Genomic DNA, 20487 nt, shown 5'->3' with positions numbered 1-20487 from the left:
AAACACTAACACGCTGTATTGACAAACCAAATACAATGATGAGTATTCCAGAATGATGTAGGAGGCAGACAAGGAAACTATAATTGATACACGGAATAAAAATATCATACATTGTCTAGTTGTACAGCAAATGATGGAAAAAAAACCTGCAAGACTATCTATTTTCGAAAACAAAATTTGCAAAAGATCTACACCAATGACGAAGAACAAACAAATGTTGAAGTCGACGGCTTAATCGGGGGGGGGGGGGCTATAGAGAAATGAGCAAAATTGATGAAAAATGAAATGTTGCAGACAAGCTACTTTTGAGGGAAAATGTTTATATGATAGCTGAGCTCGAAAAAGGTGTTAGGTTATTAAAGTGCAATGAAGTGCGTTTGTATCGTACAAAAACAATCGTAAATTGGCGGGAAAACATTTACATGTTGGCATTCTGACCCCTGATGACCTTACTGCCGCACCCACGCTGCAGAAATGGTTTCACTCAGCTTGATACCAAGACAAAATATGTCGAGTATTAATTTTCTCTGACAACCCGAGCAAGGAACCTTGCAGACTCGGTGTTTGTGTTTCTAATATTGAGGAAAAAATATCGCTTTCTGTCACGATAACTCAGAAACCCATAAACACATGTGTGACTATGAAAGTCACTTTTAGCAGAATATCTGTTGCGCTGGTAGTTAGGGGAATTACGAGTTAAGGTACCAGTCTGGATCGTAATGCTTTCAGTAACTGAAGCTAACACACCAAGATGTTGATCGTAGCACTACGTTAGATATTTATTATAAGATGGCAATGTGACGTTCAACGTCTCAAATTCTGATCGTCAGTTAATATTCTATGCAAAGTTATATACTTTTCTAAACTTACATAACTACAAAATGATCACCATTACACATTATACATTTGTCATTTCTTAAGATTAAACAATATCGCACCATGGAATATCCCGTCCTCGATTGTTCTCATTGAAAAATTGAAAATAGTGAATTAAAGTATGACGCTATCTCAGTCTCGTACGATCTTGAACCAACCTTCACACGCCTTGGGCACGTGAGGGCCGGGACGCTTCAAGATAAAATCTCTACAAGGGAGGGCGTTACATATCTAAGTGTCGAAAGAGGTTTTTCTAAGTCAATTTTACGAAATGCCTAGACTGATAATTCTTTGATCATAAGAACGCCCCCAACGTTCTCAAAAATGTCCTTATCTTTCCACTTCCTACGTACCCTACAAAATATGAGATGTAAATTTATTGTATGAACGTTGAGGGGCAATGGCTGCAACTGTGGAAAATATTTTAATTATACGTGTACAATACAACGAATATATTTTTATACTTCTCGCGGAATGTTACAATTCAGAGCATTAGCTAACGGAGCTTTAAACCCTAGCCTGTCCACAAAGAAAATTAGTCCGCGGGGAACGCAACTCGGGGACAGACACTCCAACTTTAAAAGGTTTTAACAATAATGCACAAGTATACTGCTTGTTTACATTAATTTTGAGGCACGTTATAAGGAATTTAACCTTTCACCATCTTGTCTAAGATTTCAATGTTTTTTTCTCCATCAAATTTACAAGAACGGCAGCCATTTTTGAAGTTTAAATATTGGTAAATGGTAATTTGTTTCTCTAGTGCCAAAATTTTGTATGGTACCCGGAATGTTGAATGTTGATTGTGGCAAAATATGGTTAAAATTTTCCTGGGCTGAGAAAAGTTGGACAAAACATTTTACAAACCTTCAAATATCATGCATTTAACACATTTCAGATGGTCAGAGTGCAGCTTTCCAAATTAAGGAAAAGTTAGATATACCCTGGTATATAACGATATGATGATCGGAATCAGGCATTCAAATTTTTATTTTCCATCCTAAGGTAATATGCGCCTGGAAAGAGAAAGACCTTAGCTTTTACTCAAGCTTTTCTCAAGGAATCTTTCAACCATTTTCTATCAAAATCTATGGTCACCGTACAAATTTTGGTATGAGAGATCTGAAACAAAATAATACCCAAGATTTACGTATACCGAACGGATATTTGAAATTCAAAATGGCCGCCATACGTGATACTCTACTATGCAGAAAAACAAGATTCGGAAAACTGAGACGGTGGAAATCCTTTGCAACAAGCCAGTTGTCTGAATCACAAATATTTGCTCTTCTTATTTCTACTAATTTCACTATCGTCCTCAAATATTTCGTTCATTCTGCTATATATGTATGCATCAACAGTATTGTTTATAAAAAAATTTGAACGCACCCTGAATGAATACACATAAATACAAATATCGAGTCAAGACTTGATATTGTACGGCAAACATTTCAATATTACAATTTCTCAGAGACTTCGTTTCACCCTAGTTTTTAGATACATCCATATTTTTAGATATCCGTAAATCTCAGGTATATCAGAACACGGCAATTGTGGGAGCATATATATGTTTAGTCGTCAGGTGTTATAGAATGGCCGTTGTGCACGCCATAATTAGGGTTTCGAGACCTCGGGTCCGAAACCCTCTAGTAATCGTTCCGTTTTTTATTATTATTATTAGGGTTTCGACACCATGGGTGCGAAACCCTCTTGTAATCGTTCTGTTTTTTATTAGGGTTTCGACACCATGGGTGCGAAACCCTCTTGTAATCGTTCTGTTTTTTAGGGTTTCGACACCATGGGTGCGAAACCCTATAGTAATCGTTCTGTTTTTTATTATTATTATTATTATTTTTCTTCCGCCTCCTAAATGCGCTTGCCATTCGAACACTGTTGCACCTAGAGTCTCCAAATTTGGCATATAGATAAAACACCTGGCAAGTAATTTTTTGATCTCATTACCATAACAATGGGTCACGTGACATTTCGGCCATTTTGAAAATAAACTTTAAAATTGAGCTCATTTGCATAAAAAGTGATAAATCAAAATTCTGCTCCAGTCACTTTTTAGACCTTATAGCCTTGCTCCTTCATGCCAAACATCAAGGTGACAGGATTTGCCAATTTTGAGAAGAAGATTTTTAAAGTATTATTTTTCTGATTTTTCTATGACCTTTGACCTTTCTCTACCTGTGCAGCTAAGCTATGGCAAAGGCTTTTTCTGACCTATGTAAGGGTCCCAACGGGCCAGCGTGTCTTGAACAACGACCTTTTTGGGACCACATATTGAAAACCAAAATTTTGGGAATGCCCCTTGACCTTTGACCTTGGCATCACGTAGCACATTATTAAATGTGCACATATGCAATTCTGGAGTACCAGATACTGCAACTGGTCTGATTTTTGCTATGAGGAAGCAAACAAAGTTTTTGAGGTCAAAGGTCATCCTGCTCACGTGACATTTTGCCAACAAACTTTACTGCTATACTTCTGCCTGTGTACCAAAAATCAGATCCCTAGCTCTATCGGCTAGCCCAGAATTAGATATGCGCATAATTAATGAGCTACGTGATGTGGTACCATATTGTCTTCCATCCAACCAAATATCAAGGCAGTAGCACTTGTGGTTACTGATTTACAGGCCTATTCGTGAAATCGAGGTCAAAGGTCATCCTGGTCACGTGACTTTTTGCCAAAAATCTTGGCTTTCACACTTCTGCCCATGTACCAAAAATCAGACCCCTAGCTCTATTGGCTTGCCCAGCATTGGCATTAGCAGCCCCTGTGCACTAATGCTGGCTGAGCATATTCCCTATTCATAAGCTATAGGCTGGCCTCGTACGTAACTCAATGAGATGAAAGCTCGCTTGCTTCACATTCTGAAAAAACTGATCTGATTTTGCAATGAATCTCATGTTGGCTCTAAAATCAACTTACAACCCATGCTCCATCTTTGTAAGCCACAAACTGAGTGCTGATCAGCTGCTATTCAAGCATAGAGACAGGCACTACTTTTTGAACCGGACTATCTTCGTGGGTAACGGATGACCTTTGACCTAGTAGCTCTACCTTTGACCTAAGCATCTCAACAGCATATCCCCGTGTATGTGTACCATGGCCCATAAGCCTACAGCTTTCCCCTATTGCTTTCATTGGGTTTTTCTTATTATTAGGGTTTCGACACCATGGGTGCGAAACCCTCTTGTAATCGTTCTGTTTTTTATTAGGGTTTCGACACCATGGGTGCGAAACCCTATTGTAATCGTTCTGTTTTTTATTATTATTAGGGTTTCGACACTATGGGTGCGAAACCCTCTTGTAATCGTTATGTTTTTTATTATTATTGTTCCGCCACCTTTTCATGCTTGCCATTCGAATACCGTTATACCAAATGACTTCCAATTTGGCACATAGGTAAAACTCAAAGACCATATTTTTCTATTTCGTTACCATGGCAACAGGTCACATGACCTGCCGTCAATCTTAAATTTAAACTTTTAAATGCCTCTCATTTGCATAAATATTCATCTATCAAAATTCCGCGAGGTCATTTTGTAGACCATATAGCCATGCTCCTTTATGCCAAAAATCAAGGTCACAGGTCTTGCCGATTTTGAGAAGAAGATTTTTAAAGTATTATTTTTCTGATTTTTCTATGACCTTTGACCTTCCCTATACCTATGCAGCTATGCTATAGCAAAGGCTTATTCTGGCCTATGTAAGAGTGCCAACTGGCCAGTGTCTATTGAACATTGACCAGTGGTGGACCACATTTCACATCAAAATTTTGGGGATGCAAACTGTCCTTTTTTGACAAGATGTCACATGACCAACTATATTTTGCTTTACTTATTATGCACATATCCAATTCTAGGCAAGCCAAAAGAGCTGGAGGTCTGGTTTTTGGTATATGTGGATAACTTAGCAATACAATTTTTTTGACAAAATGTCATGTGACCTCCATGACCTTTGACCTTGAATATACGTATATGTCCATAACTTAGTAACCACAAGTGCTACACCCTTCATATTTGGTATGGTGGGAGACCTTATGACACCACATTCTGAACCTAATTAATTATGCGCATATCTAATTCTGAGCCAGCCAATTGAGCTAGAGATCTTATTTTTGGTATATAGGGATAGCTTAGCGATACAATTTTTTTGACAAAATGTCATGTGACCTCGATGACCTTTGACCTTAAATATGAGTATATGTCCATAACTCAGTAACCACAAGTGCTACACCCTTCATATTTGGTATGATGGGAGACCTTATGACACCACATCCTGTACCTCATTAATTATGCGCATATCTAATTCTGAGCCAGCCAATAGAGCTACAGGTCTGATTTTTGGTATATAGGGATAACTTAGCAATACAATTTTTTTGACAAAATGTCATGTGACCTCGATGACCTTTGACCTCAAATATACATATATGGCCATAACTAAGTAACCCCAAGTGCTACACCCTTCATATTTGGTATGATGGGAGACCTTATGACACCACATCCTGTACCTCATTAATTATGCACATATCTAATTCTGAGCCAGCCAATAGAGCTAGAGGTCTGATTTTTGGTATATAGGGATAACTTAGCAATACAATTTTTTTGACAAAATGTCATGTGACCCCGATGACCTTTGACCTCAAATATACATATATGGCCATAACTAAGTAACCCCAAGTGCTACACCCTTCATATTTGGTATGATGGGAGAACTTATGACACCACATCCTGTACCTAATTAATTATGCGCATATCTAATTCTGAGCCAGCCAATAGAGCTAGAGGTCTGATTTTTGATATATAGGGATAACTTAGCAATACAATTTTTTTGACAAAATGTCATATGACCTCGATGACCTTTGACCTTAAATATACATATATGGCCATAACTAAGTAACCAGAAGGGCTACACCTTTCATATTTGGTATGATGGGAGACCTTATGACACCACATCCTGTACCTCATTAATTATGCGCATATCTAATTCTGAGCTAGCCAATAGAGCTGGAGGTCTGATTTTTGGTATATAGGGATAGCTTAGCAATACAATTTTTTTGACACAATGTCATGTGACCTCGATGACCTTTGACCTTAAATATACCTATATGTCCACAACTTGGTAACCACAAGTGCTACAGACTTCATATGTGGTATGATGGGAGACCTTATGACACTGTACCTGTACTCTATTATTATGCGCACAATCTAATTTTTCTTTTGCTCTAATGCTGCCACTTGTGTCGAAACCCGGTCATCGCTGCTTGCAGCTATATTTAGGGTTTCGACACCATGGGTGCGAAACCCTCTTGTAATCGTTCTGTTTTTTAGGGTTTCGACACCATGGGTGCGAAACCCTCTTGTAATCGTTCTGTTTTTTATTATTATTAGGGTTTCGACACCATGGGTGCGAAACCCTCTTGTAATCGTTCTGTTTTTTATTATTATTATTATTATTATTATTCTTCTTCCGTCGCGCTTCTGCAACTACCACGCGAACACCGTTGCACCTAGAGACTTCATATTTGGTACACAGGTACAACTCAGCAAAAGTAATTTTTTGGTCACATGACCATAACAAAAGGTCACGTGACCTTTCGGCCATTTTGAAAATAAACTTTAAAATTGACCTCATTTGCATAAAAATTATCCAATCAAAATTCTGTCCTAAATTTTTGTAGACCATAGGGTTAGGCCCCTTCATGCCAAATATCAAGGTCACAGGTCTTGCCGATTTTGAGAAGAAGATTTTTAAAGTATTATTTTTCATATTTTTCAGTGACCTTTGACCTCCCCTGTAGATTTACAAATGCCCATTATAGGCTAGCCAATAGAGCTAGGAGTCTGGTTCTTTTTCGACATAGACGATCATTGGCTGTTAATGTTCACCGAAATATTTTGGGTCAGGTCACGTGACCTTGACCTCATCAATTATGCGCATATCTAATTCTAGGCTAACCAATAGGGCTAGAGATCCGAGTTTTGGTACACAGGGACTACTATGGGATAGAAATCTATTGCAAATATGTCACGTGACCAGACCTCATTAATTATGCGCATATCTAATTCTAGGCTAACCAATAGGGCTAGAGATCCGAATTTTGGTACACAGGGACTACTATGGGATAGAAATCTATTGCAAATATGTCACGTGACCAGACCTCATTAATTATGCGCATATCTAATTCTAGGCTAACCAACAGGGCTAGAGATCCGAATTTTGGTACACAGGGACTACTATGGGATAGAAATCTATTGCAAATATGTCACGTGACCAGACCTCATTAATTATGCGCATATCTAATTCTGAGCCAGCCAATAGAGGTAGAGGTCTGATTTTTGGTATATAGGGATAACTTAGCATTAAATTTTTTTTGACAAAATGTCATGTGACCTCGATGACCTTTGACCTTGAATATACGTATATGTCCATTACTAAGTAACCACAAGTGGTACACCCTTCATATTTGGTATGATGGGAGACCTTATGACATCACATCCTGTACCTCATTAATTATGCGCATATCTAATTCTGAGCCAGCCAATAGAGCTAGATGTCTGATTTTTGGTATATAGGGATAACTTAGCATTACAATTTTTTGACAAAATATTATTTGACCTCGATGACCTTTGACCTTAAATATGAGTATATGTCCATAACTAAGTAACCACAAGTGCTACACCCTTCATATTTGGTATGATGGGAGACCTTATGACACTACAACCTGTACCTCATTAATTATGCGCATATCTAATTCTGAGCTAGCCAATAGAGCTAGAGGTCTGATTTTTGGTATATAGGGATAACTTAGCAATAATATTTTTTTGACAGAATGTCATGTGACCTCGATGACCTCTTACCTTGAATATACGTATATTTCCATAACTCAGTCACTACAAGTGCTACACGCTTCATATTTGGTATGATGGGAGAACTTATGACACCACATCCTGTACCTCATTAATTATGCGCATATCTAATTCTTAGCCAGCCAATAGAGCTAGAGGTCTGATTTTTGGTATATTGGGATAGCTTACCAATAGAAATTTTGAGACAAAATGTCATGTGATCTCCATGACCTTTGACCTTAAATATGAGTATATGTCAATAACTAAGTAACCACAAGTGCTACATCCTTCATATTTGGTATGATGGGAAACCTTATGACACCACATACTGGACATATTCATTATGCGCATACTGTAACTTTTTTTTTGCTCTAATGCTGCCACTCGTGTCGAAACCCGGTCATCGCTGCTTGCAGCTATATTTATTATTCTTCTTCTTCTTCTTCTTCCGCCTTTCTTTTGCAACTACCACGCGAACACCGTTGCACCTAGAGACTTCATATTTGGTACACAGGTACAACTCACCAAAAGTAATTTTTTGGTCACATGACCATAACAAAAGGTCACGTGACCTTTCGCCCATTTTGAAAATAAACTTTAAAATTGACCTCATTTGCATAAAAATTAACCAATCAAAATTCTGTACTATATTTTTGTAGAGCATAGGGTTAGGCCCCTTCATGCCAAATATCAAGGTCACAGGTGTTGCCGATTTTTAGAAGAAGATTTTTAAAGTATTATTTTTCATATTTTTCAGTGACCTTTGACCTCCCCTATAGATTTACAAATGCCCATTATAGGCTAGCCAATAGAGCTAGGAGTCTGGTTCTTTTTTGACATAGACGATCATTGGCTGTTAATGTTCACCGAAATATTTTGGGTCAGGTCACGTGACCTTGACCTCATTAATTATGCGCATATCTAATTCTAGGCTAACCAATAGGGCTAGAGATCCGAATTTTGGTACACAGGGACTACTATCGGATAGAAATCTATTGCAAATATGTCACGTGACCAGACCTCATTAATTATGCGCATATCTAATTCTAGGCTAACCAATAGGGCTAGAGATCCAAATTTTGGTACACAGGGACTACTATGGGATAGAAATCTATTGCAAATATGTCACGTGACCAGACCCCATTAATTATGCGCATATCTAATTCTAGGCTAACCAATAGGGCTAGAGATCCGAATTTTGGTACACAGGGACTACTATGGGATAGAAATCTATTGCAAATATGTCACGTGACCAGACCTCATTAATTATGCGCATATCTAATTCTAGGCTAACCAATAGGGCCAGAGATCCAAATTTTGGTACACAGGGACTACTATGGGATAGAAATCTATTGCAAATATGTCACGTGACCAGACCTCATTAATTATGCGCATATCTAATTCTGAGCCAGCCAATAGAGCTAGAGGTCTGATTTTTGGTATATAGGGATAACTTGGCATTACAATTTTTTTGACAAAATGTCATGTGACCTCGATGACCTTTGACCTTGAATATACGTATATGTCCATAACTCAGTAACCACAAGTGGTACACCCTTCATATTTGGTATGATGGGAGACCTTATGACATCACATCCTCTACCTCATTAATTATGCGCGTATCTAATCTGAGCCAGCCAATAGAGGTAGAGGTCTGATTTTTGGTATATAGGGATAACTTAGCAGTACAATTTTTTTGACAAAATGTCATGTGACCTTCATGACCTTTGACCTTATATATACATATATGGGCATAACTAAGTAACCCCAAGTGCTAGACCCTTCATATTTGGTATGATTGGAGACCTTATGACACCACATCCTGTACCCAATTAATTATGCGCATATCAAATTCTGAGCCAGTCTATAGGGCTAGAGGTCTGATTTTTGGTATATAGGGATAGCTTAGCAATAAAAAATTTTTGACAAAATGTCATGTGACCTCGATGACCTTTGACCTTGAATATACCTATATGTCCACAACTTGATAACCACAAGTGCTACAGAATTCATATGTGGTATGATGGGAGACCTAATGACACTGCATCCTGTACTTCATTAATTATGCGCACAATCTAATTTTTCTTTTGCTCTTAATGCTGCTACTTGTGTCGAAACCCGGTCATCGCTGCTTGCAGCTATATTTAGGGTTTCGACACCATGGGTGCGAAACCCTATTGTAATCGTTATGTTTTTTATTAGGGTTTCGACACCATGGGTGCGAAACCCTCTTGTAATCGTTCTGTTTTTTATTATTATTATTAGGGTTTCGACACCATGGGTGCGAAACCCTATTGTAATCGTTCTGTTTTTTATTATTATTATTCTTCTTCTTCCGCCTTTCTTTTGCAACTACCACGCGAACACTGTTGAACCTAGAGACTTCATATTTGGTACACAGGTACAACTCACCAAAAGTAATTTTTTTGTCACATGACCATAACAAAAGGTCACGTGACCTGGCGGCCATATTGAAAACAAACTTTCAAATTGACCTCATTTGCATAAAAATTAATAAATCAAAATTCTGTCCTAAATTTTTGTAGACCATAAGGCTAGGCTCCTTCATGCCAAATTTCAAGGTCACAGGCCTGGCCGATTTTGAGAAGAAGATTTTTAAAGTATTATTTTTCATATTTTTCAGTGACCTTTGACCTCCCCTGTAGATTTACAAATGCCCATTACAGGCTAGCCAATAGAGCTAGGAGTCTGGTTCTTTTTCGACATAGACCATCAGTGGTTCTTAATGTTCACCGAAATATTTTGGGTCAGGTCACGTGACCTTGACCTCATTACTTATGCGCATATCTAATTCTAGGCTAACCAATAGGGCTAGAGAGCCCAATTTGGTACACAGGGTGTACTATGGGATAGAAATCTATTGTCAATATGTCACATGACCAGACCTCATTAATTATGCGCATATCTAATTCTAGGCTAACCAATAGGGCTAGAGATCCGAATTTTGGTACACAGGGACTACTATGGGATAGAAATCTATAGCAAATATGTCACGTGACCAGACCTCATTAATTATGCGCATATCTAATTCTAGGCTAACCAATAGGGCTAGAGATCCGAATTTTGGTACACAGGGACTACTATGGGATAGAAATCTATTGCAAATATGTCACGTGACCAGACCTCATTAATTATGCGCATATCTAATTCTAGGCTAACCAATAGGGCTAGAGATCCCAATTTTGGTACACAGGGACTACTATGGGATAGAAATCTATTGCAATATGTCACGTGACCAGACCTCATTAAATATGCGCATATCTAATTCTAGGCTAACCAATAGGGCTAGAGATCCAAATTTGGTACACAGGACTACTATGGGATAGAAATCTATTGCAAATATGTCACGTGACCAGACCTCATTAATTATGCGCATATCTAATTCTGAGCCAGCCAATAGAGCTAGAGGTCTGATTTTTGGTATATAGGGATAACTTAGCATTACAATTTTTTTGACAAAATGTCATGTGACCTCGATGACCTTTGACCTTGAATATACGTATATGTCCATAACTCAGTAACCACAAGTGGTACACCCTTCATATTTGGTATGATGGGAGACCTTATGACATCACATCCTTTACCTCATTAATTATGCGCATATCTAATTATGAGCCAGCCAATAGAGCTAGAGGTCTGATTTTTGGTATATAGGGATAACTTAGCAGTACAATTTTTTTGACAAAATGTCATGTGACCTTCATGACCTTTGACCTTATATATACATATATGGGCATAACTAAGTAACCCCAAGTGCTAGACCCTTCATATTTGGTATGATGGGAGACCTTATGACACCACATCCTGTACCTAATTAATTATGCGCATATCTAATTCTGAGCCAGCCAATAGAGCTAGAGGCTGATTTTTGGTATATAGGGATAGCTTAGCAATAAAAATTTTTTGACAAAATGTCATGTGACCTCGATGACCTTTGACCTTAAATATACCTATATGTCCACAACTTGATAACCATAAGTGCTACAGACTTCATATGTGGTATGATGGGAGACCTAATGACACTGCATCCTGTACTTCATTAATTATGTGCACAATCTAATTTTTCTTTTGCTCTTAATGCTGCTACTTGTGTCGAAACCCGGTCATCGCTGCTTGCAGCTATATTTAGGGTTTCGACACCATGGGTGCGAAACCCTATTGTAATCGTTCTGTTTTTATTATTATTATTATTCTTCTTCTTCTTCTTCTTCTTCTTCTTCTTCCGCCTTTCGTTTGCAACTACCACGCGAACACCGTTGCACCTAGAGACTTCATATTTGGTACACAGGTACAACTCACCAAAAGTAATTTTTTGGTCACATGACCATAACAAAAGGTCATGTGACCTTTCGGCCATTTTGAAAATAAACTTTAAAATTGACCTCATTTGCATAAAAATTAACCAATCAAAATTCTGTCCTAAATTTTTGTAGACCATAGGGTTAGGCCCCTTCATGCCAAATATCAAGGTCACAGGTCTTGCCGATTTTGAGAAGAAGATTTTTAAAGTATTATTTTTCATATTTTTCAGTGACCTTTGACCTCCCCTACAGATTTACAAATGCTCATTATAGGCTAGCCAATAGAGCTAGGAGTCTGGTTCTTTTTCGACATAGATGATCATTGGCTGTTAATGTTCACCGAAATATTTTGGGTCAGGTCACGTGACCTTGACCTCATTAATTATGCGCATATCTAATTCTAGGCTAACCAATAGGGCTAGAGATCCGAATTTTGGTACACAGGGACTACTATGGGATAGAAATATATTGCAAATATGTCACGTGACCAGACCTCATTAATTATGCGCATATCTAATTCTAGGCTAACCAATAGGGCTAGAGATCCAAATTTTGGTACACAGGGACTACTATGGGATAGAAATCTATTGCAAATATGTCACGTGACCAGACCTCATTAATTATGCGCATATCTAATTCTAGGCTAACCAATAGGGCTAGAGATCCGAATTTTGGTACACAAGGACTACTATGGGATAGAAATCTATTGCAAATATGTCACGTGACCAGACCTCATTAATTATGCGCATATCTAATTCTAGTATAACCAATAGGGCTAGAGATCCCAATTTTGGTACATAGGGACTACTATGGGATAGTAATCTATTGCAAATATGTCATGTGACCAGACCTCATTAATTATGCGCATATCTAATTCTGAGCCAGCCAATAGAGCTAGAGGTCTGATTTTTGGTATATAGGGATAACTTAGCATTACAATTTTTGTGACAAAATGTCATGTGACCTCGATGACCTTTGACCTTGAATATACGTATATGTCCATAACTCAGTAACCACAAGTGGTACACCCTTCATATTTGGTATGATGGGAGACCTTATGACATCACATCCTGTACCTCATTAATTATGCGCATATCTAATTCTGAGCCAGCCAATAGAGCTAGAGGTCTGATTTTTGGTATATAGGGATAACTTAGCAGTACAATTTTTTTGACAAAATGTCATGTGACCTTCATGACCTTTGACCTTGTATATACATATATGGGCATAACTAAGTAACCCCAAGTGCTAGACCCTTCATATTTGGTATGATGGGAGACCTTATGACACCACATCCTGTACCTAATTAATTATGCGCATATCTAATTCTGAGCCAGCCAATAGAGCTAGAGGTCTGATTTTTGGTATATAGGGATAGCTTAGCAATAAAAATTTTTTGACAAAATGTCATGTGACCTCGATGACCTTTGACCTTAAATATACCTATATGTCCACAACTTGATAACCACAAGTGCTACAGACTTCATATGTGGTATGATGGGAGACCTAATGACACTGCATCCTCTACTTCATTAATTATGCGCCCAATCTAATTTTTCTTTTGCTCTTAATGCTGCTACTTGCGTCGAAACCCGGTCATTGCTGCTTGCAGCTATATTTATTATTATTATTATTCTTCTTCTTCTTCCGCCGCACTTCTGCCTTTACCATGCAAACACCGTTGCACCTAGAGACTTCATATTTGGTACACAGGTACAACTCACCAAAAGTAATTTTTTTGTCACATGACCATAACAAAAGGTCACGTGACCTTTCGGCCATTTTGAAAATAAACTTTAAAATTGACCTCATTTGCATAAAAATCAACCAATCAAAATTCTGTCCTAAATTTTTGTAGACCATAGGGTTAGGCCCCTTCATGCCAAATATCAAGGTCACAGGTCTTGCCGATTTTGAGAAGAAGATTTTTAAAGTATTATTTTTCATATTTTTCAGTGACCTTTGACCTCCCTGTAGATTTACAAATGCCCACTACAGGCTAGCCAATAGAGCTAGGAGTCTGGTTCTTTTTCGACACAGACGATCATCGGCTGTTAATGTTCCCCGATATATTTTGGATCAGGTCACGTGACCTTGACCTCATTATTTATGCGCATATCTAATTCTAGGCTAACCAATAGGGCTAGAGATCCGAATTTTGGTACACAGGGACTACTATGGGATAGAAATCTATTGCAAATATGTCACGTGACCAGACCTCATTAATTATGCGCATATCTAATTCTAGGCTAACCAATAGGGCTAGAGATCCAAATTTTGGTACACAGGGACTACTATGGGATAGAAATCTATTGCAAATATGTCACGTGACCAGACCTCATTAATTATGCGCATATCTAATTATAGGCTAACCAATAGGGCTAGAGATCCGAATTTTGGTACACAGGGACTACTATGGGATAGAAATCTATTGCAAATATGTCACGTGACCAGACCTCATTAATTATGCGCATATCTAATTCTGAGCCAGCCAATAGAGCTAGAGGTCTGATTTTTGGTATATAGGGATAACTTAGCAATACAATTTTTTTGACAAAATGTCATGTGACCTCGATGACCTTTGACCTCAATATACATATATGGCCATAACTAAGTACCACAAGTGGTACACCCTTCATATTTGGTATGATGGGAGACCTTATGACATCACATCCTGTACCTCATTAATTATGCGCATATCTAATTCTGAGCCAGCCAATAGAGCTAGAGGTCTGATTTTTGGTATATAGGGATAACCTAGCAATACAATTTTTTTGACTAAATGTCATGTGACCTTCATGACCTTTGACCTTGAAAAAACGTATATGTCCATAACTCAGTAACCACAAGTGCTACACCCTTCATATTTGGTATGATGGGAGACCTTAAGACATCACATTCTCTACCTCATTAATTATGCGCATATCTAATTCTGAGCCAGCCAATAGAGCTAGAGGTCTGATTTTCGGTATATAGGGATAACTTAGCAATACAATTTTTTGACAAAATGTCACGTGACCTCGATGACCTTTGACCTCAAATATCATATATGGCCATAACTAAGTAACCCCAAGTGCTACACCCTTCATATTTGGTATGATGGGAGACCTTATGACATCACATCCTGTACCTCATTAATTATGCGCATATCTAATTCTGAGCCAGCCAATAGAGCTAGAGGTCTGATTTTTGGTATATAGGGATAACTTAGCAATACAATTTTTTTGACAAAATGTCATGTGACCTCGATGACCTTTGACCTCAAATATACATATATGGCCATAACCAAGTAACCCCAAGTGCTACACCCTTCATATTTGGTATGATGGGAGACCTTATGACATCACATCCTGTACCTCATTAATTATGCGCATATCTAATTCTGAGCCAGCCAATAGAGCTAGAGGTCTGATTTTTGGTATATAGGGATAACTTAGCAATACAATTTTTTTAACAAAATGTCATGTGACCTCGATGACCTTTGACCTTCAATATACGTATATGTCCATAACTCGGTAACCAAAAGTGCTACACGCTTCATGTTTGGTATGATGGGAGACCTTATGACATCATATCCTGTACCTCATTAATTATGCGCATATCTAATTCTGAGCCAGCCAATAGAGCTAGAGGTCTGATTTTTGGTATATAGGGATAACTTAGCAATACAATTTTTTTGACAAAATGTCACGTGACCTCGATGACCTTTGACCTCAAATATTCATATATGGCCATAACTAAGTAACCACAAGTGCTACACCCTTCATATTTGGTATGATGGGAGGCCTTATGACATCACATCCTGTACCTCATTAATTATGCGCATATCTAATTCTGAGCCAGCCAATAGAATTAGAGGTCTGATATTTGGTACGCTGGCATAAGTATTTGATAGAAGTTTTATGCAAAACTACCAGGTTGAAAGGATGACTTTTAGTACCATTTTAACAAATGTGCCAATTATTCATTAGGTATGTCCAGATCTAATTTTTCTTTTGCTCTAATGCTGCCACTTGTATCGAAACCCGGTCATCGCTGCTTGCAGCTATATTTATTATTATTATTATTATTATTCTTCTTCTTCTTGCGACGAGCTTCTGCAACTACCACGCGAACACCGTTGCACCTAGAGACTTCATATTTGGTACACAGGTACAACTCACCAAAAGTAATTTTTTTGTCACATGACCATAACAAAAGGTCATGTGACCTTTCGGCCATTTTGAAAATAAACTTTAAAATTGACCTCATTTGCATAAAAATTAACCAATCAAAATTCTGTCCTAAATTTTTGTAGACCATAGGGTTAGGCCCCTTCATGCCAAATATCAAGGTCACAGGTCTTGCCGATTTTGAGAAGAAGATTTTTAAAGTATTATTTTTCATATTTTTCAGTGACCTTTGACCTCCCTATAGATTTACAAATGCCCATTATAGGCTAGCCAATAGAGCTAGGAGTCTGGTTCTTTTTCGACATAGACGATTATTGGCTGTTAATGTTCACCGAAATATTTTGGGTCACGTCACGTGACCTTGACCTCATTAATTATGCGCATATCTAATTCTTGGCTAACCAATAGGGCTAGAGATCCGAATTTTGGTACACAGGGACTACTATGGGATAGAAATCTATTGCAAATATGTCACGTGACCAGACCTCATTAATTATGCGCATATCTAATTCTGAGCCAGCCAATAGAGCTAGAGGTCTGATTTTTGGTATATAGGGATAACTTAGCATTACAATTTTTTGGACAAAATGTCATGTGACCTCGATGACCTTTGACCTTGAATATACGTATATGTCCATAACTCAGTAACCACAAGTGCTACACCCTTCATATTTGGTATGATCGGAGACCTTATGACATCACATCCTGTACCTCATTAATTATGCGCATATCTAATTCTGAGCCAGCCAATAGAGCTAGATGTCTGATTTTTGGTATATAGGGATAACTTAGCAGTACAATTTTTTTGACAAAATGTCATGTGACCTTGATGACCTTTGACCTTATATATACATATATGGGCATAACTAAGTAACCCCAAGTGCTAGACCTTTCATATTTGGTATGATGGGAGACCTTATGACACCGAATCCTGTACCTAATTAATTATGCGCATATCTAATTCTGAGCCAGCCAATAGAGCTAGAGGTCTGATTTTTGGTATATAGGGATAGCTTAGCAATAAAATTTTTTTTGACAAAATGTCATGTGACCTCGATGACCTTTGGCCTTAAATATACCTATATGTTCACAACTTGATAACCACAAGTGCTACAGACTTCATATGTGGTATGATGGGAGACCTAATGACACTGCATCCTGTACTTCATTAATTATGCGCACAATCTAATTTTTCTTTTGCTCTTAATGCTGCTACTTGTGTCGAAACCCGGTCATCGCTGCTTGCAGCTATATTTAGGGTTTCGACACCATGGGTGCGAAACCCTCTTGTAATCGTTCTGTTTTTAGGGTTTCGACACCATGGGTGCGAAACCCTATTGTAATCGTTCTGTTTTTTTATTATTAGGGTTTCGACACCATGGGTGCGAAACCCTCTTGTAATCGTTCTGTTTTTTATTATTATTATTATTATTATTATTATTCTTCTTCTTCTTCTTCCGTCGCACTTCTGTGACTACCACGCGAACACCGTTGCACCTAGAGACTTTATATTTGGTACACAGGTACAACTCAGCAAAAGTAATTTTTTGGTCACATGACCATAACAAAAGGTCACGTGACCTTTCGGCCATTTTGAAAATAAACTTTAAAATTGACTTCATTTGCATAAAAATTAACCAATCAAAATTCTGTCCTAAATTTTTGTAGACCATAGGGTTAGGCTCCTTCATGCCAAATATCAAGGTCACAGGTCTTGCCGATTTTGAGAAGAAGATTTTTAAAGTATTATTTTTCATATTTTTCAGTGACCTTTGACCTCCCCTATAGATTTACAAATGCCCATTATAGGCTAGCCAATAGAGCTAGGAGTCTGGTTCTTTTCGACATAGACGATCATTGGCTGTTAATGTTCACGGAAATATTTTGGGTCAGGTCAGGTGACCTTGACCTCATTAATTATGCGCATATCTAATTCTAGGGCTAACCAATAGGGCTAGAGATCCGAATTTGGTACACAGGGACTACTATGGGATAGAAATCTATTGCAAAAATGTCACGTGACCAGACCTCATTAATTATGCGCATATCTAATTCTAGGCTAAACAGTAGGGCTAGAGATCCAAATTTTGGTACACAGGGACTTCTATGGGATAGAAATCTATTGCAAATATGTCACGTGACCAGACCTCATCAATTATGCGCATATCTAATTCTAGGCTAACCAATAGGGCTAGAGATCCGAATTTTGGTACACAGGGACTACTATGGGATAAAAATCTATTGCAAATATGTCATGTGACCAGACCTCATTAATTATGCGCATATCTAATTCTAGGCTAACCAATAGGGCTAGAGATCCGAATTTTGGTACACAGGGACTACTATGGGATAGAAATCTATAGCAATTATGTCATGTGACTAGACCTCATTAATTATGCGCATATCTAATTCTAGGCTAACCAATAGGGCTAGAGATCCGAATTTGGTACACAGGGACTACTATGGGATAGAAAACTATTGCAAATATGTCACGTGACCAGACCTCATGAATTATACGCATATCTAATTCTAGGCTAACCAATAGGGCTAGAGATCCCAATTTTGGTACATAGGGACTACTATGGGATAGAAATTTATTGCCAATATGTCACGTGACCAGACCTCATTAATTATGCGCATATCTAATTCTAGGCTAACCAATAGGGCTAGAGATCCAAATTTTGGTACACAGGGACTATCATGGGATAGAAATCTATTGCAAATATGTCACGTGACCAGACCTCATTAATTATGCGCATATCTAATTCTAGGCTAACCAATAGGGCTTGAGATCCCAATTTTGGAACATAGGGACTATTATCGGATAGAAATCTATTGCAAATATGTCACATGACCAGACCTCATTAATTATGCGCATATCTAATTCTGAGCCAGCCAATAGAGCTAGAGGTCCGATTTTTGGTATATAGGGATAACTTAGCATTACAATTTTTTTGACAAAATGTCATGTGACCTCGATGACCTTTGACCTTGAATATACGTTTATGTCCATAACTCAGTAACCACAAGTGGTACACCCTTCATTTTTGGTATGATGGGAGACCTTATGACATCACATCCTGTACCCCATTAATTATGCGCATATCTAATTTTGAGCCAGCCAATAGAGCTAGATGTCTGATTTTGGTATATAGGGATAACTTAGTAGTACAATTCTTTTGACAAAATGTCATGTGACCTTCATGACCTTTGACCTTATATATACATATATGGGCATAACTAAGTAACCCCAAGTGCTAGACCCTTCATATTTGGTATGATGGGAGACCTTATGACACCACATCCTGTAGCTAATTAATTATGCGCATATCTAATTCTGAGCCAGCCAATAGAGCTAGAGATCTGATTTTTGGTATATAGGGATAACTTAGCAATACAACTTTTTTGACAAATGTCATGTGACCTCGATGACCTTTGACCTCAAATATACATATATGGCAATAACTAAGTAACCACAAGTGCTACACACTTCATATTTGGTATCATTGGAGACCTTATGACATCACATACTGTACTTCATAAATTATGCGCCAATCTAATTTTCTTTTGCTCTTAATGCTGCTATTTGTGTCGAAACCCGGTCATCGCTGCTTGCAGCTATATTTTATTATTATTATTATTCTTCTTACGACGAGCTTTTGCAGCTACCACGCGAACACCGTTGCACCTAGAGACTTCATATTTGGTACACAGGTACAACTCAGCAAAAGTAATTTTTTGGTCACATGACCATAACAAAAGGTCACGTGACCTTTCGGCCATTTTGAAAATAAACTTTAAAATTGACCTCATTTGCATAAAAATTAACCAATCAAAATTCTGTCCTAAATTTTTGTAGACCATAGGGTTAGGCCCCTTCATGCCAAATATCAAGGTCACAGGTCTTGCCGATTTTGAGAAGAAGATTTTTAAAGTATTATTTTTCATATTTTTCAGTGACCTTTGACCTCCCATATAGATTTACAAATGCCCATTATAGGCTAGCCAATAGAGCTAGGAGTCTGGTTCTTTTTCGACATAGACGATCATTGGCTGTTAATGTTCACCGAAATATTTTGGGTCAGGTCACGTGACCTTGACCTCATTAATTATGCGCATATCTTATTCTAGGCTAACCATATAGGGCTAGAGATCCGAATTTTGGTACACAGGGACTACTATGGGATAGAAATCTATTGCAAATATGTCACGTGACCAGACCTCATTAATTATGCGCATATCTAATTCTAGGCTAAC

This window comes from Ptychodera flava, unplaced genomic scaffold (genome assembly GCF_041260155.1).
Source record: "Ptychodera flava strain L36383 unplaced genomic scaffold, AS_Pfla_20210202 Scaffold_44__1_contigs__length_1314385_pilon, whole genome shotgun sequence".
Lineage (NCBI taxonomy): Eukaryota > Metazoa > Hemichordata > Enteropneusta > Ptychoderidae > Ptychodera > Ptychodera flava.
The sequence above is the reverse complement of the archived record's forward strand: the minus strand, read 5'-3'. Positions refer to the sequence as shown.